Source organism: Canis lupus, chromosome 7, assembly GCF_003254725.2.
Source record: "Canis lupus dingo isolate Sandy chromosome 7, ASM325472v2, whole genome shotgun sequence".
Taxonomy (NCBI): Eukaryota; Metazoa; Chordata; class Mammalia; order Carnivora; family Canidae; genus Canis; species Canis lupus.
This window is the reverse complement of record NC_064249.1, coordinates 70,604,360-70,628,730: the sequence shown is the minus strand read 5'-3', so window position 1 is coordinate 70,628,730 and position 24,371 is coordinate 70,604,360. Positions and strand designations below refer to the sequence as shown.

Below are 24,371 nucleotides of genomic sequence, written 5' to 3'. Positions count from 1 at the left end.
GGTGAAAGTATTGAAAAGATTTAAATTTTCAGACTAATTTAATCCACTTAATCCAAATGCTACTATTGACCTTAGAATGCTATACTATAACTTCATTTGGTTCCTTATCAGTATCTATTTATATGTCTTTAAAAAACATGTTTAGGACTCTTTGACCAGTGGAAAATGTTAAGAGTAAACTGATAAAATTGTATCTGATAAAAGATAAATATGAAAAAAAAAAAAGAGAGAGAGAAATATGAACTCATAGTCAAGGAGCTTCCAAACACAATTTAATTTCTGGATCTTCTCCCTAGATTATGTGAATCAATTTTTTTTTTTTTGGTGAACTATGCATAAATTGTTTGAAAAGCATTAAGTTCTCTACGCTATTAGGAGGAAAAAAAAGTGATATTTTAACTTTTCTGATCAGTTTTTTTATTGGTAAAATTGTCTGTTTCTTTTTATTTTAAACTATAGATGTATAGATTACCCGTAATTGTATCATATTAAATAGTATTTTTAACTCCCTAACATGATCAATCTGGAAATCACTGTATTTTCTTTTTTACTTCTAAACTCTCACCCCCATCACCACCTGATTAGGTTTTTAACATTTACCTTTTTACTGGTAAAAATACTTAAGGCCACCGTTATTCAATTTAAATGATCTATTGTATCGCTGGTCTCTAAAGGAAAGAAAATGAGAATCTTTAGACAGAATTTTTAGACCATTTTTAAACTTCCCTTTTCAGTTTTTCTGACAGTATTTGTATTCTCTTCTGTTACCGTAATCCAGAATTCATTTTAGCCTTAGTTCTACTGTTGAACAGATCTAATGCCCATTGGTAATCATTAGTTACACTTTTTTCCATTCATTTCCTGGATGGCTCTAATAGGTTCGATTATACATGTTCTTAGAAAGATATTACAAAATATTTTTGCTTATTAAAACGTATGGTGTGGGGGCTCCTGGGTGGCTGAGTCAGTTAAGTGTCTGACATCTACTCAGGTCATGATCTTGGGGTCCTGGGAATGTGCCCTGCATTGGGCCCCTTACTCAGCAGGGAATCTGCTTCTCCCTCTCCCTCTGCTTGCCGCCCCCCCCCCCCCCCCGTCCCCAACCACTTGTGCTTTTGCACACACTCTGTCTCAAATAAAATCTTAAGAAAAAAAAAAAGGTTCTTTTTTACCCACTTGCTACTTGGCAGAGTATAAAAGCTCACTTTCTTTTTTGTGTGTGCATGTGTTCAATGAATTTTGTAAGCTTTGTTCCATCATCCTTTTGACTATGATCTGAAGCAACCAGTGACTAGCCACCTCACTTTTTTCTCTTATTATTCTTTCCTGCCTATCTTCTCAAATACTCTTCTATTTTTATGGTCAAGAAACTTAGGTTATGTCTCAAAGTTGACTATTTTCCTGAGTTCTTTTCCAAGAAGATAATGTGCTCCTTGAACCTACAGAGTATAATATATATTTTTAAAATAGCCTTGAAGTACATTGTTAAGTATTCTCTGGTTCTTGTTACTATTTTTTAGGGACTCCAATTACTGCCTACCTAAAACAATATGTCCCAAACAAAAATACTTAACGTGTCCTACAAACTTGCTCTCTGTGACAAGATAAAATACCAAGTGTATCTAAATATTGAATATTGATACTGATCTCTCTATTCCCCAGACATGTAAGATATGCAGATCAAGGGAGGATTTGTTCTTTAGATGGGTGGGGTGATGGGAGACAAATTGAAGAAAAAAGCCTAATAACTCAAGAAAAAGATAACCAGAAAATGATAGAGTATGTATTTTGGAGTGTTGAAAAGAGGATGTGAGAAAGCAACAGAGGGAGACTGCTGTGTGTGCGTGTGCCTGCGTGTCCCTGTGCCTAAGCAGCAAGGGGCAGGGCTGCCCAGAGGTGGGCACTGTGAGCAAGCAGTGGAGGCAGGAGACACTTAGTTAACATTTAATATTTGGATTCCCTTTTGCACCCAAGATAGAACTCGGGGAATGTGCTTGGATTCCTCCCATTTCCTCACCTTATTTTCTCACTTCCATTGAGCCATGAATAAGCCTCTATTTTCTGTTGATTCTGCTTCTGATCTGCTATTTCCTGTTAATTACCCCCGCTTGTCTTTTGCTCCCACCTTAGTGAGACCTTCATCCTCTACCCTTAGATTATTGTCAGAGCCATTTCATTCTCTCTTCCTCTGTAATCAATTTTTAACACTATTATTAGAGTGATCTTGCTGAAATTCAAATGTACCTTTCTCCCAGTTAAGTTTTCTCAGCAGCTCCCTACTGTCTATATAGGAAAGAGGATAAAGCCCAAACTCTTTGGCGTGGCTTGTGACCTGACTCCAGGCTCTTTTCTAACCATCTCCCACACACTCCCTGTGCTCTGGCCATGTACAGTTGTAGGTGTTATTTTTGTACTTAATATATTTGTTCTTTCTTTAATCTGTACCTTTTCAGATATTTCCCTCTGCTTCCCCCTCACTCTTATTTTTTTAAGACTGCTTTAGCAGCTCCTGAAGCTTTTGTTCATGTTGGCACAAATATCTTCCACCAAATACATCCGTTGTAGGTTAGATGAGCCCCTCCTAGTCCTCTTTATACCCTATCTGTATCTCCAGCACATACTATTTTGGACTCATTCCTATAAATCTTTATTGAGTATTAGTACCAACTGAATCGCTTAGAAGGTCATACCTTGGTTCTCCATAGCTACTATATCCCATAGCACGTACTAAGTGGTAGATATGTGATAAATGCTTGTTAAATGAACTCGTAATTAGCAAGTACTTGTGTTTATTTACATGTGTATAATGTAAATATGAATATTTAATATTAGCTATTTCACATCTGATTGTATATGTCATGTGAACCAGTAAGCTTAAACTCAAGAAAGAAACCACATATTCTTTCTCTTAAACAATGTCTACCCCCATCTCATAACATTTTGTTTATTACATACATTAAAATTACGTGGTCACTTAGTATATTCTTGATATACAACTTGGACTGCTGGTAGAAGTGTGTGCTGTAGTATGATTTAAAGGAAGAGATTTTTTTCTATACCTGAGAACAGCAACGTCGTCTTGATATTAATCTCTCTTAAGAGGGATGCATTATTTCCGGTTGAAAATGTCTTTTTTCATGATAAGAAATTAAAACAACAGTACATGTTTTTAGATTTATTTTTATTTTATTTTATTTTATTAATTAATTAACTTATTTTAAAGATTTTATTTATTCATTCATGAGAGACACACAGAGAAACAGAGACATAGGCAGAGGGACAAGCACACTCCCTGCAGGGAGCCTTATGTGGGACTCCATCTCGGGACCTCGGGATCATGACCTGAGCCAAAGGCAGATGCTCAACCACTGAGCCACTGAAGTGCCCCTTAGATTTATTTATTTTAGAGGAAGAGCATGAGCTGGGGAAGGGGCATAGGGGGAGGAGAAGGACAGAGAAGCAGACTTCCTGCTGAGTGCAGAACCTGAGACAGAGCTTGATCTCACCACTCTGATATCATGACCTGAGCCACAATCAAGAGTCAGATACCTGACTGAGCCATGGAGGCTGCCCAAAACAATAGCACCTTGATCAGAATTAAGGTCTTGGGACAGTGTTTAGTACATCACTGAGAGGTCTTGATGAAAAGGACAGGAAAGGGGGATGATGTATTCAGAGACCACAGTTTGCCTGCTTTGCCTTTTTGTCTCAGGCTAATCCCATATACCATAGGGGTGTGTGTATCCCTTTCAAATATTTAGTCTGTGCAAATGCTTCCTACATTTGTAGTCTTCCTGCATTTTCTATTCCTAATTGAAATAGATGCATAAGGCCTGATTTTAATAGACAATGACTAAAGACTCAGTCTAACTAGAAGTTACAGAGGTGACTAAAAATGCTTAGAGCAGTGATGAAATAGAGCAGGAATGGGTAACAACGCTGGAAGTGAAGTAGGCTTTGAGTTATTCAAGTCTTTGTGGGTTAAGAGGGCTGTCTGTTTAAATCACATATGCATGTGATGTTATTGGTCCTACTAAATATTCATAGATAAATGAACAAAAGGCAAGTTTTAAAGGCAGGATGCTTAAATGCAAGGTTTCATAGTGCCCTACTTTGGCACAACAGAGATAATGGAATTTTCTTTGGCTTCTCTAATTATCTCCCTCCCCTGACCTTGCATTTGGCCATATACATATGTAAGCAATTGCAATAGATTGTTTCCCTTATTAGACTGTAAACTCCTTAAGGATATTACCAGTCTTATCCACACTTCCATCTCTGTATCTAGCAATGTACCTAATACAACAAATTGGGTTTTTAAGTTTAAATTTTAAATTTAAATTATTACATTCCATTTTAATTAATTATTAAATTTAAATTTACATTCAAGTTACTTAACCTAGAGTGTACTATTTGTTTGAGGTATGCAATATAGTGATGCAACACTTCCACACAATACCTGATGCTCATCACAAGTGCCCTCCATAATTCCCATCATCTATTTAACTCATCCCCCACCAGTCATCCCCCACCCATCATCATCATCATCCACTATTGATGGAAACCATGAATCAGTTCTTCATAGTTAAGAGTCTGTTTCTTGGTTTGTCTTTTTTTTTTTCTTTTGCTCCTTTGTCTATTAAATTCCACATATGAGTGAATTCATATGATATTTGTCTTTGACTTCTTTCACTTTGCATAATACTCTCTAGCTTCGGGCAGCCCGGGTGGCTCAGCGGTTTAGCACCACCTTTAGTCTAGGGCATGATTCTGGAGTCCAGGATCGAGTCCCTCATCTGGTTTCCTGCATGGAGCCTGCTTCTCCCTCTGCTTGTGTCTTTGCCTCTCTCTCTGTATCTTTCATGAATAAATAAATTAAATCTTTAAAAAAAATGCTCCCTAGTTTCATCCTTGTCCTTGCAAATGGCAAGGTTTCCTTCTTTTTTATGGCTAATAGTCCTGTGTGTGTGTGTTCATGCATACATATGCCACATCTTCCTTATCCATTCATTAATTGATGGATTCTTGGGTTTCTTCTATAATTTAGCAATTGTAAATAATGCTGCAATAAACATAGAGGTGTATGTAACCATTTCAATTAGTGTTTTTATGTTTTTGTGGTCAATACCTAGTAGTGCAATTGCTGGATCAGCGGGTAGTTCTATCTTTAACTATTTGAGCAAATGGCATAAAAATAAATACGTAGATCAATAGGATAGAATAGAAAACTCAGAAATGAACCTACAACCATATGGTCAATTTATCTTCGACAAAGGAGGAAAGAATATATAATGGGAAAAAGTCTCTTCAACAAATGTTGTTGGGGAAACTGGACAGCTACATGCAAAACAATGATACTGGACCCCTTTCTAAACCCAAAATGGATGAAAGACCTGAATGTGAGACCTGAAACCATAAAAATCCTAAAAGAGAGCACAGGCAGTAATTTCTCTGATACTGACCCTAGCAAAGTTTTTCTAAATATGTCTTTTGAGACAAAGGAAAAATAAACTATTGGAACGACATCAAAATAAAAAGCTTCTGCCCAGTAAAGTAACAATCCACAAACTAAAAGGCAACTTATTGAATAGCAAAAGGTATTTGCAAATGACATAGCTGATAAAGGGTTAGGATCCAAATTATATTAAAGAACTTATACAACTCAACACCCAATAAATAATCCAATTAAAAATGCACAGAAGATATGAACAGACATTTCTCCAAACAAGCCCACAGATTTTTAAAATTCTAGACCTTTAGTCCTGCTGGTTGTAAGGACTTAGGAAATGAGCTCCCTTTCACTTTCAAAGTCAAATATTATGGAGATTGGTCTTCCCCTTGCAGGCTCTCTGGTGTGATAGTCTGTTTCTCACCCTTCTCTGTGACCCAGCTTCCTCCCAGTGGCACCTAGTCAAGGTCTGTTTCACTCCCAAACCTCATCTCCGCCCTTCAGCCCTTATCCTACAAGAACTTCTCTACTTTTTGTCCTGCCAGGTCTCCAGATGGCTTTTCAGGTTTTTATGATGATGATGTGAGTGTTATCTAGTTGTACCTGTGGGACAAGATGAGCTCAGTGTCCTCCTCCTCTGTGGTCTTCCCAGTCTCTTCCTAGATTATTACTTTTTTTTTTTTTAGATTATTACTTTTGACTAAAAATATACACTTGACCCTGGAACAACCCAGCAGTGAGGAGGGCCAACCCCCTAAAAGTCAAAACTCCATGTGTAACTTTTGTCTTCAAGGGCTGACCGTACACTATGCTGACTGTTGTGGAATAGCAGGTTATTTAAATAGTTAGTTGATTATCTCAGATGAAGGATGGAGAGAGAGATTAGCATTCTCTCTCTCTCTCTTTTTTTTTTTTATATTGTTTTCTCCAGATATCCCAAGCATGTCTTAATTTTGAAAAGCATCAAAAATACACATGAATATATACATGCAACAGAATTAGGGAATAGAGAAACAGATTTTAAAAAAAGGTTGTACATGGTTTCACCATTTCACCCTTATTCTGGAGGGTCACTAGCAATGTTCCTTTAGGGGAAACAGAATCCAAGCTCTGTTTCCTTGCTCTTGCCAGAGTGCTATTAAATCCTAAAATAAGATTAGATACATAACAATAAAAGAAATACTAAGGACAAGAGAAACTCAATGAGAAGCAATTTTTCTTTTTCTTTTTTGTTTTAAGATGTATTTATTTTAGAGAGCATGATAGTGCATACAAGCAAGGGGGTTAGGGTGGTGGGGAGGGGAAGAAGAAGGAGAGAGAATCTCAAGCAGACTCCCCCCTGAGCACAGAGCCCCACAAAGGGCTCCATCTCACAACCCTGAGATCATGACCTGAGCCAAAAATCGAGTTGGTTGCCCAAACAACTGCAACAGCCAGGCTCCCCAGAAGCAATTTCTCTTTAAAAATGGTGCTTTGGGGGATCCCTGGGTGGCGCAGCGGTTTGGCGCCTGCCTTTGGCCCAGGGCGCGATCCTGGAGACCTGGGATCAAATCCCACATCGGGTTCCCGGTGCATGGAGCCTGCTTCTCCCTCTGCCTATGTCTCTGCCTCTGTGTGTGTGTGTGACTATCATAAATAAATAAATAAAAAAAAAATTAAAAAAAAAATGGTGCTTTGGCTTCATGATCTCGTTAATTACTATAGTTTTAACCGCGTGTGTACGTTTAGTGCTCTAGCGTCTATTTCCACCCTTTCATGAGCTCCAGGCCTTGCTATTTAATAGATAAGTGAACAAGTTCATGTGCATATTTTATAGGAACTTTGTATTCATGATGTTACTGCCCTCTTTCTTTTCCCTCTACCCCAAATTTGTTTTTCTGTCTACCTTCTCAAGCTCAGCTAAAATATTTATTTTTTTAAGATTTCTAAAAAATTTATTTATTCATGAGAGACATACACACAGAGAGAGGCAGAAACACAGAGAGGGAGAAGCAGGCTTCATGCAGGGAGCCCGACGTGGGACTGGATCCCCAGTCTCCAGGATCACCCCTGGGTGGCTGAAGGCGGTGCTAAACCACTGAGCCACCAGGGCTGCCCTCAGCTAACATCTTTAGATCATTCTTCACTTCAGCCCTTTCTCCTCCACTCTAGAACCATTCTGTTGATTTTGCCACTTGACATTGTTTTTCAAATCCAGCCCCTCTTCCTAGTCTTACTATCTTTGTCCTAAGACTCCAGTCTTGCCTTTGCCCTGTGTGCTGGTCTCCTACTTAGTTTTTCCACCTCCAGTGGTGCTCCCCGTACAATCCTGTCAAACAGCAGTTGTGACAACAATGGCTTCAGGACTATATCACTTCCCCTACTCACACCTACCCCAGCTCCATCTCCTGCCCTGTCCTTTGTATGTCCACATCCTTGGATTATTCTGGCTCCATCACATAAGCACCATTCTTTTTTTTTTTTTCCTGATGAAGGCAAGAGTTGAACCAGGTTTTACTACCTCTCAAAACTCTTCCCTGATCCTATTTGGCAGACTCCCCCCAACCCCAATCACACACTTGTGATCCCTTTCTGTCTGGGCAAAACTTCTGTTTATTTACCTCTTAGGCATAATTTTGTCACTAACTATGGCATCGAAGTGAGACATTTGTTTCTATTCTTCTAGCATTGTACCTGGCTGTTCAGTAGGTATTTTAATTTTACTGCAGAAAATATAAGACAGGGTCCTAGATGGGTATTATAGTTCTAGAGTAATCAAACAATGTTGAATTATTTGAATTAGATTAAAAAAGAAATGTTGCAGAAAACTAAGGGATTAGTAATGATTCTAGCTCTTGATGGTAATTATAATCAGAAGATAAGACCGAGGATCTTCTGTCAGCCACAAAGTATGAGAACAATATTTGGCTTCTCAGTAAAATATACACGTACACACACACATATGTATACAGTTAGGAAGAATTATTCCATCTGAAGAGTACATCTCAGATAGAGGGAGAGGCAGTTCTATTTCTGGCTCTCCCATCAGATGATTTTTGTGACCTTACACATCTGTCTTTGCTTCTCCAAACCTATTTCCTTCCCTTGCAAAAACAACTCGCTGGCTCAATAGTCTGTGTCTATCTCAACCCCCTTTCTGTAGAGAGTGGTGTAAATTTTAGTAGCAGCTGTATCTCAAATAGCATTACATGGCATGAACTTTTAATTAATCTAAAAACCTTTCAGTAATGGTATACCACCCTGAAAAATGAAGAAAGTGTTAGAAGTCTGTAGCTGTCAGGATTCTCCAGAGAAACAGAACTACTAGGATAAAGGGTATGTGTGTGTATGGGGAGAGAGAAAGATTTATTTTAAGGACCTAGCTCATGATTGCAGGGACTGGCAAGTCCAGAAATCTGGAAGAACAGACTAGCAATCTGGAGACCTGGGGAAGAGCTGATGTTGCAGAGTTCAAAGGCTGTCTGCTAACAGAATTCCCTCTTTTTTGGGGAGGAGGGGGTCTGTCTTTTTCTTAAGGCTGGGGAGCTCTTGTCAGCTAGACACAAGGTATAAGATGAGCTCGCCCAACTGATTGAGTCAGGGATGTCCACAGTCTTGAGGGCAATCTGCTTTAATTGTTAATTTCATCTAAAAATATCTTCGCAGCAACATCCAGGCACATGTTTGTACAAATATCAGGGTACCATGGCCTCGCCAGGGTGACACAAAACTAACCCTCACGATATTTAAATCCTAAAATTGAAATACCATTGGCAAAATTGGGAGAGAAAAATGTCATGGATAGGAAGGAGAGTTTTTTTAGAAAATTCCTAAAATTTACAATAAAAACTTTAACTATGAGGATGCCTCTGATTTACCACCATAAAAACTATGTCTTAGGTCTTATATTTACACTTTTCTTGTGAGAATCAGGAATGTTTCCCAGTGTGTTCGTATCACATTTCTTGATCTCCAATTTAAAGGTTATTAAAATGAGTGCATTGCTTCTGTTCTTTGTACAAATATATGTTGATAAAAGAAGATTCACTATTTTTTTAGCCCTTTGAGTAAAATATGTGATCAACTAAATACTAAAGTAGTATCTTTTTAACAAACCCACTTAAGATTCCTGAGGAAACTAATTTACTATTTCTGAGTATTCCTTCTGTTTCTGTAAATCACTTTTTTTTTTTTTTTGGTATAACATTTGGTAGAATTGCTAAATTTCTTAAGGAATAATTTGATTTCTTGGTACTTCTGAAAGAAGTGCATACATTTAACTTAATTTGGAAGCTTTGCAATTTCTTATTATAAAATAAAACTTATTTGGTAAGATGAAGGCAACTTGAAGATGACGTTAGGAAAGTGATCATAATGGATACATTCTTGAATCTAAAAATATTGACTCAAATCATTGGGTTTATTTTTCAAATAGTTCCAAAAGCAATATGCCAACTAATTCTTCTGAAATTATACTATGCTTGTTCCTCTAATGTATCTACATTGTGACTTCTGAATAAATAACTATAGTATGTGTTTAGATGTAATTGGTGCTTAAAATTAGTTTGCTTGATGGTCTTGAAGCCAGTCCTTTATAATTTAGGTCAGCCAAGAAAATGCCAGTGTACTAGATTAGAACAGTTCTCGCTGTTTTTGTTCAACAGCTGCAGGGTAAGAAAACTGAATACAAGATAGAACTATATACCAAGTTACTATATAGAATTTACATATTATGAAAGTAAGGAGCACAAAAATAAATTTTTCCATGAGATTACTTGGCTGTTTGTCTGCATTGTGTTTTGTTTATGACATGAACAGTCAGAAATACTATTGACTTTTTAAAATAACCTCTAGAAATATGCATGGTAAATGTTTTTGTATTTGTAATGTTATTTCACATTTTTAGGTAGAAAGAGTTCACTTTTGTAAGGATAATGGACGGGTTCTTAACTGTGATGAAATTTTTTTTAATGTGGAGGGGAGAGCCAGATAAATTATTTGGAAATTACTGTTCTTTTCATCATTGCCCCATTAATAATCTTATATAGACATTTTTTTTCTAATCAGTGTCTTGTGAAACTTTAATACCATATATACTATATCCTGTTGATGTCCTCTGGCCTTTGGAACACAAGCCATGGTAGCATTTAAGATCTCTCACTTTCCATGAGAAACCATCTCCTTGTTGAAAACATATGATCTAGCTCTTCGTAACTCTTCTCCATCAGATTTAGAAATAAACTTTTAAAGGGATTCAGATCTTTTCTCTCAGAACGCTACATTTTTAAGAAAAACTCAATTTCCCCAAACACTCTTAAAATGGTTCAAATTTTTCCATTCTTTTATTTATATATGAAAACATCACAAGAAATTGCTGAGTAATTAGGACCCAGATAGACTGTTTTCAGAGTTTAAGGATGATGGAAATCCATTTGATACTTAAACTTTGGTTGGTGAAATCCAGATTTAGACCAATTTTATTGGAGAAAGTGGCCCCTGACTATATCAAATAAATCATTTTGATGGTGTCTATATGTCTATAAATGTTTGGTCAAAGTTATGATGATTTGTTGCAATTAAATATAATTCTACTGAAAAATCAGACTCTTTGGTGGGGGGGGGTGTCTGAAATCACATCCTGCATCAGGCTCCCCGCAGGGAGTTGGCTTCTCCCTCTGCCTATGTCTCTGCCTCTCTGTGTGTCTCATGAATAAATAAATAAAAACTTAAAAAAAAGAAAAATCAGAGTCTCTTGCTAAAGAGGAAAAATAAGATTTATTTATACTGATAGGAAAAATCTCCCACAAAACCCCATGCCTAATGGACAAGGTAACCCCATCATTGTGGAAAGAAAGATAGAGCGTTTGACTTAATATTTCAGTGGTAAATAAAATTTAGTTTTTTAAATACAAATTTTAACTTGAAAAATTAAGGCCATGGCCTAATAGTTTTATCCATTTAAAATGAAATACTTAAAATAAGGGGGTATTTTTTTGGCTATAAACCTATAAGGAACAGGATTAAATAGATCTTTTTTTTTTATGTCTGTGCTTAGCATTGGATAGCTCCATTTGGTAATACTCAATTTTATTTGTTTGTGGTATTTACACATGTGCACATTACTCCACTGCTGGTGAGGCAAATTGTCTTTTAGTCGCTTTTTTGAAGTATAAATGAAATAAATCATTGAATTATACAACTACAATTATTAATTTGAAAGTATTTATAGAATTACACTATCATCCTTCCAATCCAGTTTTAGGACATTTTTCTATCCCCCTCAAAAAGATCCTTCACACTGTTTGCAGACAATGGCTGCTCCCAATTCTAAGCAACAGTCACTAATCTGCTTGCCATTTCTATAGATGTGCCTTTCCTGAACTCTTCATAATAATGGAATCTATTTGCTTTGGGTTAAGTTTGCTCTCTTTCTAGTTTTTTTTTAAAGTGGGAATTTAGGGTACTGATTGAAGATTCTTTTCTAATACTGGTGAGTGAAGGTATAAGTTTGCTCCATAGCCCTGATTTAGCTGCATCCCATAAATTTTGGTATGTTGTAGCTTTGTCTTTAGTTCAAAATATATTCTAATTTTCTTTGTAATTTCTTCTTTGACCCATAAGTTATTCAGAACTGAGTTTAGTTACCCTTGGAAATAGTTGGGCACTTCTCAGATTTCTTTCTGTTGTGACTTTAGAACACACTGTATAATTGTTATCCTTTTAAATTTATCAGGATTCCTTTATGGCCTAGTATATTGTCTGTCTTAGAATATGTTCCAGTTCCATGTGAGCTTGAATATGTGTGTTGCTATTACCAGGTGATGTAGTCTATACAAAATGATTACGTGATGTTGACAAGTGTTTTGAGTCTTTAATGAGCTTGATTTTTCTGTCTAGTATTGATTACTGAACCTGGGTATTGGGGTTATTATCAAATTATCTGTTTCTAATTTTGAACTTCTAATATTGTCAGTTTTTTCTCTCTAGCAAAAAAAGAAATGTTTTAAAATCTTCTTGGTCTGGTATTAGTATATCCACTTCAGCTCTTCTATGGTTACTATTTGCCTGTTAAATCTATTGCTATCCTCTTACTTTCAACTTATTTGTATTTTGAATCTCAAGTCTGTCTCAACTAGGCAGCATATACTTGAACCTTGTTTCTTTGTGATTTTTAAACATTTTTTGTTACTTTTTGTATTTTTATAATGCCAGCTTGACAGTCTTTACCTTTTGATCGCAGTATTTAATACGGTGACACTTCATGTAATTGCTAATACGGTTGGATTTGTATCTATCATTCTGCTCTATTTCTCTGCCTCTTTTTTCTCTCTTCTTCTTATGCTGCCTTTTTTAGAACTAAGTATATACTTTCTAATGTAAAGAAACCAACAAAGAAGTTAATACAGTGGTGTGTGTGTGTGTGTGTGTGTGTGTGTGTGTGTTTCTGGTGGTTGTTCCAGGAATTATAATATGCATTACTTCAGGTTAGTATCAATAAAATGCCAGTAAAACTTGGAAGCCTACTTGCAATAAGACTACATTTCCTTCAATCTGCTTGTGTTACTACTGTCATATTTTTACATCTTTAAGTGCAAGGATAGTTTTACAGCACTTTATGCAGTTAACTTTAAAATCAATTGAGAAGAAAAATAAATGTTCACATTTACCTTTTTTCGTGGTTTTATTTCTTCCATTCCATTGGGCATGATTTCTTTTCAGCTAAAGGACTTCCTATAGGGCTGGCGTGCTAGCAGAGGATAACCCCAGCCCTTGTTTATTTGCTGATATCTTTTATTCTTCTTTGTTTAGAAGGAAGTTTTGCTGGATATAGGATTCTCAGTTGATGGGTATTGTTCTTAAACACTCAACATTTGAAAATGCCATCCCACTGCCTTTTAACCTCCCTGTATGTGAGAAGACATTTTTCCTCTTGTGTCCTCCAAGAGGAATATTTATGGTTTTTTTTGGGGGGGGGCAAGGAGGGATTCTTTGGGCTTGTTGTGGATTAATGTTTGTCATCAAATTCGGAAAGTGTTCAGCCATTTCTTAAAAATTAGTTCCTTTTTGTCCTTTCTATTTGGGGTCCTCATTTGTGCATATGTTAGTAAGCTTGATGATATCCTATAGGCCTCTATTTGTTCATTCCTTTGCTTTCCATTCTTAATATTGCACAATTCCTTTTAAAAAAAGATTTTATTTATTTATTCACGAGAGACACACAGAGGGAGAGAAAGAAGCAGAGACACAGGCAGAGGGAAAAGCAGGTTCCTTGCAGGGAGCCCAATGCTGGACTCGATCCTGTGACCCTGGGATCAGGCCCTGAGCTGAAGGCAGATGTTCAACTGCTGAGCCACCCAGGCATCCCAATATTGCACAATTCTTATGGCCTATTTAGGTTCAGTGATTCTTCTGCCATCTCAGAGATGCTTTTGAGCCTCTTGTGACTTTGTTTCAGTTATTTTACATGGGAGTACACATTTCAGACTATCTGGGATCAGAGGAAGCTAAAAGTAGATGTATATGCTTCCTACCAGCTACATTTCTTGCTGCTCTTGGGCTATGGAATCCCCAGGGACAAGGGAGTAGCTAGGCCTTGCCCTCCAAGGGGACTCTGTTATTGAGTAGAGAGATCTGTGACTATGAAGTACTTGGCCATGTGACTGCCAGACCTTGCAGCAATGAGGTGATGTCTGCTGTGCTTGCCAGAGCTATCAGTCATGGAACAGATGGGGTTCTCTGTGGTTCTTCAGATCTTACAGAATTCTTGACTACACATTACTCCAAATACCGCAGCTTCCTTCCTACTTGGAAGTAGAAAGGTATTTGGATAATTGTTTAAATAATAATTCATATCACAATTGAGCCTTACATGTTCCAGGCATGATTTAGACAACGGCAATACAGAAGTATAAAAATGGACAAAACCACAAGTTCTGTGAAGTTTGTTTTTTAATGGGAATCCACAGATGATAAAGGAATGAATGGTATATCATTTTTATGATATATGAGGTGGTGATTGCTGTGGAGTATAGTAAGGCAAGGAGTGATGAAAATCTATCTTAAAGGGTAACATGTGAGTACCTGAAATAGGAAGAGACAAAGTTATCCTTGTGACTACCCATGCTGTTGGAACGGGAAATACAGAGGCTTGTACTTGGTATGTTCTAGAAAAAAACAAGGAGGCCAGTGGATTACAGCAGAGTAAACAAAGGTGCTCACAGTAAGGCATGAGATCTGGAAAGTATAGGGTATTTGAGGTCAGAGGGTATCTCGAACAAACTATAATTTAAAAGAATTACTTGGGTCACTGCACTGAACATATACTGTAGAGAGCAAGGCCAGAGTAGTGAGTTACAGTACCATTTGAAGAACCTAGACCAAATATAATAACAGATTCAAACAAGGTGGTAATAATGACAGTTGTGGGAAGTTCTCAGATTCGGTATATATTATAGAAGTAGAGGCACTGGTATTATTGATTGGACGTGGTTTGGCTTGTGTTACAGGAAATACAGAGTTGTCTGTTTTGAGATAGGAAACATCCTAGAATGGGCACATTTGGTGGGTTAACAGGTGTTTGGCTTAGGGTGTGTGAAGATTAAGATGCCCATGAATTATCTACATAGAGATTGACCATGGCTGCTACATACAAATCTGAAGTTCAGGGAAGAGGACTAGACTAGGAATATAAATTTGGGAGTTGTCAGTGGATAGAAAAGTCAAACCAAGGAGACTGGATGCATTTACCAAGAGAATGGGTCGACAGAGGGAAAATCTCTGGGAAATATAGAGCAACCTCCAGATGAGAGTGAATGCCACATGAGAGAAAAGGAAAGCCAGGAGCATCTATAAAGTAAAGAAAGCATACTTAGGGATATATATGATCACTTCTGTTGAATGTGGTTGTTAGATCAAGAGTGATAGACACATGATGAAGATGAGCAAATGACTTCTGGACTGAGGAAAATGGATGCTGTTGGTGATCTTGATGAGATGTTTTAGAGCTGGTAGAGGGGTCAGAGCTATGACTGGAACAAATTTAAAATAGCAGTGTGGGAGGGATGCCTGGGTTGCTCAGTTGGGTAAGATTCAGACTCTTTTTTTTTTTTTAATTTTTATTTTATTTATGATAGGCACACAGTGAGAGAGAGAGAGAGGCAGAGACACAGGCAGAGGGAGAAGCAGGCTCCGTGCACCGGGAGCCTGACGTGGGACTCGATCCCGGGTCTCCAGGATCACGCCCTGGGCCAAAGGCAGGCGCTAAACCGCTGTGCCACCCAGGGATCCCAGATTCAGACTCTTGATTTTTGGCTCGGGTCCTGATCTCCTGGTGGTAAGACTGAGCCCTGCATCAGGCTCCACACTTGACACGTAGTCTGCTTGAGATTCTCTCTGCCTCTCTCCCCTGCTAGCATATACTCTTTCTCTCTGTCTCTCAAAATAAATAAATAAAATCTAAAAAAGAAACAGCAGTATGGGAGCAGTGTATTAGACAACAGATAGCTTTTGAGAAAATTGCTGTAAAGGGAGCAGAAGGGAAAGCAGAGAGCAGTAGTTAGAAGAGTATGGGGGAGGGCACAGAAGATTTCTCTTTGTATTCTTTTATTTTGAAATCATAGTTTCATAGGAAATGGCAAAGAAAAAATGTACAGGGAGGTCCTGTACAAGTTAACTCTGTTTCCCTCAAAAACAACTTGTATCACTATAGTACAATGTTAAAACCAAGAAATGGACATTGGTACACCCAACGGTTAAGATTTCATCAGTTATACGTATACTCTGTGTATGTGCATGTGAGCTCTAGTTTCATCAGATGTGTAGATTTGTGTAACCACTAGAACAATCAAGATCCAGAACTTTCTGTAATCATATGGTTCCCTCGTGCTACCCCTTTAAAGCCATAGATCTTCCATCCCTGACCCTGGCAACCATTGTTCTATAATTTTGTTATTTCAAAAATGCTATGTAAATAGAATCATGCAATATAACCTTTGGGGATTGACTTTTTACACTCAGCATAATTTTCTTGAGAATCATCCAAGCAGTTGTGCCCAACAATAGGGTTCCATGGTCTTTTATACCCATTGAAGGACATTTAGGCTTTTCCTGTTTTGTGCTCTTATGAACAAAGTTACTGTGAACAATTGTATATAGATTTTTTTTTAAGATTTAATTTAGAGTGGGGAGGAGGGACAAGGGAACGGGGAAAGAGAGTCTTAGGCAGACTTTGTGCAGAGCATGACCTTGACATTATGACCTGAGCTGAAATCATGAATCAGATGCTTAAGTAAGCCATTCAGGCGCCCCAATTATGTACAGGTTTTCTTTAAAAATATTTTATTTATTTACTCATGAGAGACACAGAGAGAGAGGCACAGACACAGGCAGAGAGAGAAGCAGGCTCCATGCAGGGAGCCTGACGTGGGACTCGATCCCAGGTTTCCAGGATCATGCCCTGGGCTGAAGATGGTGCTAAACCGCTGAGCCACCGAGGCTGCCCTTATGTGCAGGTGTTTTGTGAACATAAGTTTTCTTTTCTGTGGGGCGAATGTCCAAAAGTACAATTGCTGAGTTGTAAAGTGTATGTTGAGTATATGTAGTTGTGTATGTATTCAATTTTTTTGTATTCAATTTTTTATTTAAATTCCAGTTAGTTAACATACACTGTAATATTAGTTTCAGGAGTAGAATTTAGTGATTCATCACTTATATATAAGACACCAGTACTCATCACAACAAGTGCCCTCCATAATGCCCACCACCCATGTCGAGTCTTATAATATACTTCCAAACCATTTCCAGAGTGGCTATGTAATTTTACATTCTGACCAGCAGTGTGTGAGTGACAAAGGTTCTCTACACCCTGGCCAGCATTTAGTGTTATCACTCATTTTACCCATTCTGATGTGTGTGCATAGGGAGAGATTTCTTTTTAAGAAGATTAATTGGAGAAAAGTTGGGAGTCCACTTGTACTTCCCACCTCTTCTAAGATAACTTGAAGATTGTTAAGATCTAACGCATATGTTAAAATTTTGAGCCATGCCGTGGCATGTATGTACATAGAGATGATGCTTAATAGATAAGGAGGTGTGGAGATCATCTTGTTCTGTGACATGAAGATCAGTGATGTTATGCTTCACACAGAGCTTCTGCACCTGTTACCAGTGGGAGCAATATCCAGTGAGTGTTTCTGTTTCCTAGCCTAAACAGATGTGTTGAAGTAGTACACATCTGGGTACTGAGACTGCTCAGACAGTAGGGGGAAGTTATAATAGATAGCAGCAACCCAGGAATTATAAATTTGAGTTCATGTATTTTTTAAAGATTTTTTTATTTATTATTTGAGACTGAGGGGAAGGGTCAAGGCAGAGGGAGACAGAAAACCTTAAGCAGGCCCCACACCCATTATGGAACTGGACATGAGGCTCAATCTCATGACCTTGCAATCATGACCTGAGCCAAAATCAAGAGTCAGATGCCTAGCAAACTGAGCCACCCAAGCACCCCAAGTTCAAGTATTTTTTAAAATATTTTATTTGAGGGGATCCTTGGGTGGTGCAGCGGTTTGGCGCCTGCCTTTGGCCCAGGGCACGATCCTGGAGACCCGGGATCGAATCCCACATCAGGCTCCCAGTGCATGGAGCCTGCTTCTCCGGTGCATGGAGCCTGCTTCTCCCTCTGCCTATGTCTCTGCCTCTCTCTCTTTCTCTCTCTGTGACTATCATAAATAAATTAAAAAAATAAAAATAAATAAATAAAAAATTAAATAAAAAATAAAAAAATAATAAAATATTTTATTTGAGAGAGAGAGAGGAAACAAGAAAGGGGAGGGGCAGAGGGAGAGGCAGACTCCTGCTGAGCAGTGAGTCCAATGCAAGGCTGGGTCCTGGGACTCCGGGATCATGACCCAGGCTGAAGGCAGACACTTAACTGACTGAGCCACCCAGGAGCTCCAGTTCATGTATTTTTTTTTTTAATCTATAGATCTTTTTGTTACAAGGATAGAGAATATATAACTTAAAAGTACCTATAAGTTGATAGAAGCTAATTAGACACTGGTGAGCCTGACACCCCCAAAAATAATAATAATAAATGAACACTTGAAAAATAGAGTAGGGGGAATCCCTGGGTGGCTCAGCAGTTTAGCGCCTGCCTTTGGCCCAGGGATCCATCCTGGAGTCCCGGGATCAAGTCCCACATGGGGCTCCCGGCATGGAGCCTGCTTATCCCTCTGCCTGTGTCTCTGCCTCTCTCTCTCTCTCTCTCAAATAAATAAATAAATAAATAAATAAATAAATAAATAAATGAAAAATAGAGTAGGGAAAGTATATTTAAGTACATAAGCTTTATTAATATATAAATTCGATATATTTAAAATATAAAGTTTCAAGATTTCCACATTTTAGGATATAAAATATTTTTCATTCTTAGTCTGAAAATATTGTTTCCTCTAAGCCAAATTTGTTCATTACTTAAAAAAAAAGAAAAAAAGCTGCAGAGAACCCTTCATATTGAAGAGAGAATTGTCTTGTGAGGGAGAAAGGGAAACCTGAAAAGTGCCAGTTGTAGGATTCTGCAGCTTCTTGGGGGACCTAAAGGAGGCTGTACTGTGGTTGTTTTGCTTGGCATGGGGTTCCCTCTTCATGCTGCTTGTAATAACTTGACTGAACAGATGTAGCCACTTCAGGTCACTTGCAACATGTCAGCTCAGGAAGGTTGATCAAGGAGGCATTGTGACTTGTTGCCCCCTACTCAGGGGGATGCCTTTATTGAGCCAGTGCATCTCCTGAGACCTAAAGAAAGAAAGGAAGAACAAAACAAACAAAACAAAGCAAAACGAAATAGGAGATGAGCAGCCAAGTGTTTTGGAGGCCAAGAGCAGATAATTAAAAAGTGGGAAGCTTTGGTGTGTGATGATTTGTATTTTAAGTGCTATTAACTCCTGATTTACAATAGATCATTTAAAAGAGAGTTTTCTGAGAGCTAGAATTATTACTCAAATGCTTGCTTCCTTTCAGTTACTTCCCCTACACTTGATCTATAGCCTTTTGGAGTATAGTTCTGCCCAGAAGACTTACAGGAATGAGTAAAGAAACATCTACAATTCCAGGCTGATAATCCTTATAATCACAGAGGACATTAATGTTTAATTGTGCCAAGGACTTTAGAAAGTTACAAGTGGCCCTTCCTCTCCATGAATATACAACCATCTATACAAAACTAATTGAGAGTCACATACAGAGGATCATTGATAAGGAAACATGAAGTCAAATAAGAAAATAGACTTAGAGATTTCCATAAAATACTGGTCATGAGTGTATGTTTTAAGGGCAATGTCAAGAGTGTGTAGAATTCCAGGTGATGGTTAGTGGGGAAAGGGAATGCTGGTTTCTCTTAATTCAAATAGGAAGCTTAAGGAAAAGACAAGATGTCATGTGTGGGTAAGTGGATGAGGTTGTTTGACTGCTGGGAGATTTCTCAGGCATCAGGGGCTACTTTATAAAAGAGGAATCACAGGACATCTTTCTTTAAATAAAGATGTGGTCTATGTATATGTGTGTTCCTTGTGATCTATGGATATCTGTGTTCATCAGAGCCATTTAGAGCAGTGACTGACTTAGCAGGTGCTAAGTAAATGGCATTCACTTGATTAAAAGTTAGAAGGGATGGCTGTCCAAGCCGTGGTAAGAGAAGGAAGTGTTGGTGAGAGGCTAACCGCACAAACCAGAGAGATAAGGTACCAAGGAAATGGAGAGATATGGGAGCATTTTTCTCTGAAGGCCAGAGTGTTTGGCATTCATAATAAAATGGGTCTGGCATATTGTAGATAGTCTAGAAGCATAATATTCTTATGCTTATGTTTTAGTTTGCATGAGAGAACAACCACAGTCAGGTAAGAAAGAAATCTGGCAAGAGACGAGGAGGTGTATCTTCATTTTGATGAAAGTGGCAAATGCCTCTGAGTGATTAAATATGTGGTTTGATGTTATTGAAAAAGTTGAGCAAATTTTCTACAAGCAGTACTATGAATACTTTTCTTCACTGATGATCTTACTGTGTGGCATATTTCAGGATCTCATAGTTTTATTTTGAATTTGTAAATTTGTAAAGTGCAGCAATTTATGATATATGATTCTACTTATAATAGAAAAATTAACATTTAAATATTTCAAATATGCTGAAACAAACTAAAGGATAATTAGTTTTAAATATTAGCATAGTTCAAAAGAAATGTATAAAGTAGAAAATTTGAACCTAGTATAATCTAACAATTCCATTTATACATTAAGTCTAGGTTATTCATAATGAAACTCATATTTTGATACACAACCAGCTATTCAGATTTATCTTTATTTAAAAAGAATCAGAATAAACTTAAGCTAAAATGCATGATTTTAGATACTAATTTTTCTTCAATTTATTTTAAATGGTATAGATTTTAAAGTATTTCATAGTACTGTATGTATATGTATCTTTTTAAGTTAGAGATGAAACTCTATTTACTTTGGAGATAATTAGCTGGATTTTATGTGAGAATGATCTAAGGTTTTAGCATGTGTAATAAAATTAAATTTATCTCACAGTTACTAAGAACTTACAAATGTGACCCTGGAATAAATAAGTATGGCTATTTTTATAAATTGTTACAAACCAGAGAACTCCTCCCTCAAATATGTCAAGCTTAATTTTCTGCTCTGTGGAGCACAGCTAGTAGGGTAGCAAAGCCCAGTGACATTTTCCACAGTGTGAGTTGCCAACCACTAGAAGCCTGCAGCAGTGTCTAAATCTACAGCAAACAAGCTAACAACTGGTTGAAGAACTGATTATGTAATTCTTCTTCAATATTTCTTTGCATGATGTTTACGTCACTGTCAGAATCCTAAAGGCAGAGCTTGTGAATGTCTGCTAAGGTAGCATTTTAGTATAACTATGAGCCAATATAATCTGTGCTTTTGTGCAGTTTTATTTACTAACTTCTCCATCTTTTGCTAACCTTGTAAGGAAATGGATATTTGAGTGTGTGTTAGGGCTGTGATTTCAGTGGCCATTATTTCTGCAGCAGGGCCTATATTAATTTCTAAGTCTCTGGGAGAGCATTAATTAGTAAGATAATATGTGTTTATTTGGGTTCTGATAATGCTTCAGTAGTTAGATGAAACCTACAAATTGAAACATTGGTAATGGCAGTGGGAAGAGTTAAATTCAGAGGAACAGAGAATATTGTAAGATTAGAATAAAGCAAAAGTCAAAAGAGGACTTCTGCAGTATAACGTACAGAAATACTTGTACGTCATAAAACTCTATTAAGGTTCTAGAGGAAATATAATTATAAATAGTCCTATTCTCATCTTTTTTCTGGATCTGTAAATGACATTGTATGTATGCACAGTAATACCTCATTTCCTTGGAAATGATGTCGAACAGAAAGGTGATAAATAAGGACATTTTCTAGATAATTGAAATATGTCCCAATTACCAGAGTTAATTTATTTTTTTTGGCTTTTTAAAATTGAATGTATATGTAATTACCAGCCTTCTCTTAATAGAAGATGTTGATCATAATTGGATGTTTTCCTTTCACCTTAAGGGTGTTACCTTTTAGAATTTAGAAAAACAATATATTGATAACTGGCCATATTGAAGACACTGTATTATAGACCCTGTGGGTAGCATAGAGGCTAAACATCTGACAGTTTATTGGTAGAAATCTATACTTGAATGACTAGTATTAATATTTCATATGTCAATTATGATTTAGTTATAATTCTGTCTTCCATAAAAGAATATGAAACACTTAAGGGACAGTATGTTAATTTTTTTTAAAATGGGCCTTTCAGAGAAAATCATGGATGACTGCAGTTGAGATTTCAAACTCACTATTGTTAGTTGATTGATTAGAGTTGATAGAGATGGAAAATTCTAGAAATTCTATCATGGGAGTTAAATGTGATTGTGATTGTAGTTTAATGTTGAGGAAAATTGAAATACATGCTTTTGCTTTAGCACCTTTATATAGGTAGAAGTATATTGTTAGTTTAGACAACTAAAATGCCCCACTACAATGTTTTCAAAACAATCAGTTTGGTATACAGAAATTAAAAATATTTTTCTAAGCTGGCCCAAAGTGCTAACTCTGCAGTATTTATCAGTATCCAATATCTCCTGCCATTTTTTGAGAAAAAATAAACACTTTGTAACAGAGGACATAGTCAGCATTTGTAGTAAATGCCAGGATATCATCTTTTCTTGCTCTACAAAGTAATAAGTAGATAGCTAAAGCATCCAGTTTCAGCAAAGGGATTGAAAGTTTAAAAACAGTTCTTTTCCTTTTTTCTGTTATTAATGGAAGAATATATTCTCAGAAATTAATACTTGGTTTTAATTTCATCCTTGAAAGCTCTGTCTGGGAATATGTCATGTTTAAACTTGAAAATATAGACGAAACGATACATTCAGGAAAAAATTTCACTGAATTATAATCTATATAAATTCATGTGTAAACCACATGAATCTCAAGTGTACAGTCTAGTGGACATGATGGGTACTGGGTTATACTTGTGTAACCCTTAGGAATATAAAGTATTGAATATTATCTCTAGCCCAAGAACTCCTGTGTCGTACTTCCTAATTAATACCCCCAGGGGTAATCACCATAATGTATTTTTCCACTACAAATTAGTGTTATCAGTTTTTTGAATTTTATATAAATATAATACCCTTTGCTTCATTTTTGTTTTTGTTGTTACTCAACATTATCTCTGTAGATTTGATGATGTTGTAGGCAACAATATTTTAATACACTTTGTGGCTAGAGAGCAGTCAATTTTACAATTATAGCATAATATATTAATCAGTTCTGTAAATGAAGAAAATTTGCCTTGGTAGTGGTTTTGGCTTTCATGAGTGAAAAACCTATGAAGATTCTGGTTCCCATCTTTGGCGCATACACATGATTATTCCCTAGGAGTGCAATTGCTGATCGAAGACTCTGCATTTGTTCAGCTTTAGCTACACGGTCTTTTAAAGTGAACCATTTACACTGGACCAACACATGTGAATTTCATCTCTTCTATCTGCTAACACTAGGTTTTTGTTTTGAACCATTTTTCTAGAAGCTATCTCATTTTACCTCTCATATTAGTATATAATCCATCTGGCATTATTTTTATGTTTTGGATAAAGTGTGAAGAAGTGGTCAAGACCCATTTTTTTTTTCCACATGCATTTTCAGTTTATCAAGCACTATTTACTGAAAAGATCCAATTCATTGTTTTTTCCATTCATTGAGATGGCATCTTTGTTATAAATTAGGTAGCTATATATGTGTGGGTGTGTCTCATGACTGTTCTGTTTTGTAAGTTACTGGCATGAAGTTTTTTCTGACATTCTTTTACTGCAGAGATGTCTTTATTTTCATGTGATACTGCTAAATTTCTCTTTTCTTTTCCTAATGTCTTAAGAGTTTCTAGAAACAGCTTTTGTTTTTTTCCATTATATACCTGGTTTCAACTCAATTGATTTTTGGATTCATTTTAATTCATTCCTTTTATCTATTATCTTTTGAATTTAGTTTGCTCATCTTTTTCCCAGGTGCTTTTAAAATGTTTTTAAACTTTCATTTTGAAGTAAGGAATTTCAAAACATTTGCCAAAGTATTACCAAAAGTTGTTATAAACCCATCACCCAGCTTCACTAAATGTCAAGATCTTCTATAATAACTGTGATACAATTATAAAATTGTGAAGTTAATATTGATACAATTCAAAATTTTAAAAATTTTGCCAATTGTGCTACAAATGTCCTTTTTCTAGTTCAGGATTAAATCCAAGATCTTAAATTGCATTTAGCTGTCGTATCTATTATCCCTTGAGATGGGGAACTTAAACTTCATGTATCTTCGTGACCTTGACCTTTTTGAGGAGTGCTGACCATTCAAGTTGG

The 24,371-nt window shown here is 36.8% G+C and overlaps 1 protein-coding gene across 7 annotated transcripts in view; it reads left to right on the top strand.

The window, feature by feature from the left end:
• DLGAP1 (DLG associated protein 1) overlaps positions 1 to 24,371 on the top strand; it is an 871,196-nt gene that overhangs the window by 87,361 nt on the left and 759,464 nt on the right. Inside the window, exon 1 of one of the 7 annotated variants that reach the window (XM_035718636.2) lies at positions 21,161 to 21,257. The exons of 5 other annotated variants lie outside the window; for them this stretch is intronic. The gene's annotated coding sequence lies outside the window, so the exon portion shown is untranslated. Of the gene's footprint in view, positions 1 to 21,160; positions 21,341 to 24,371 lie in introns of those variants that run through there. One more of the 7 variants, XM_035718635.2, reaches the window with a different exon arrangement.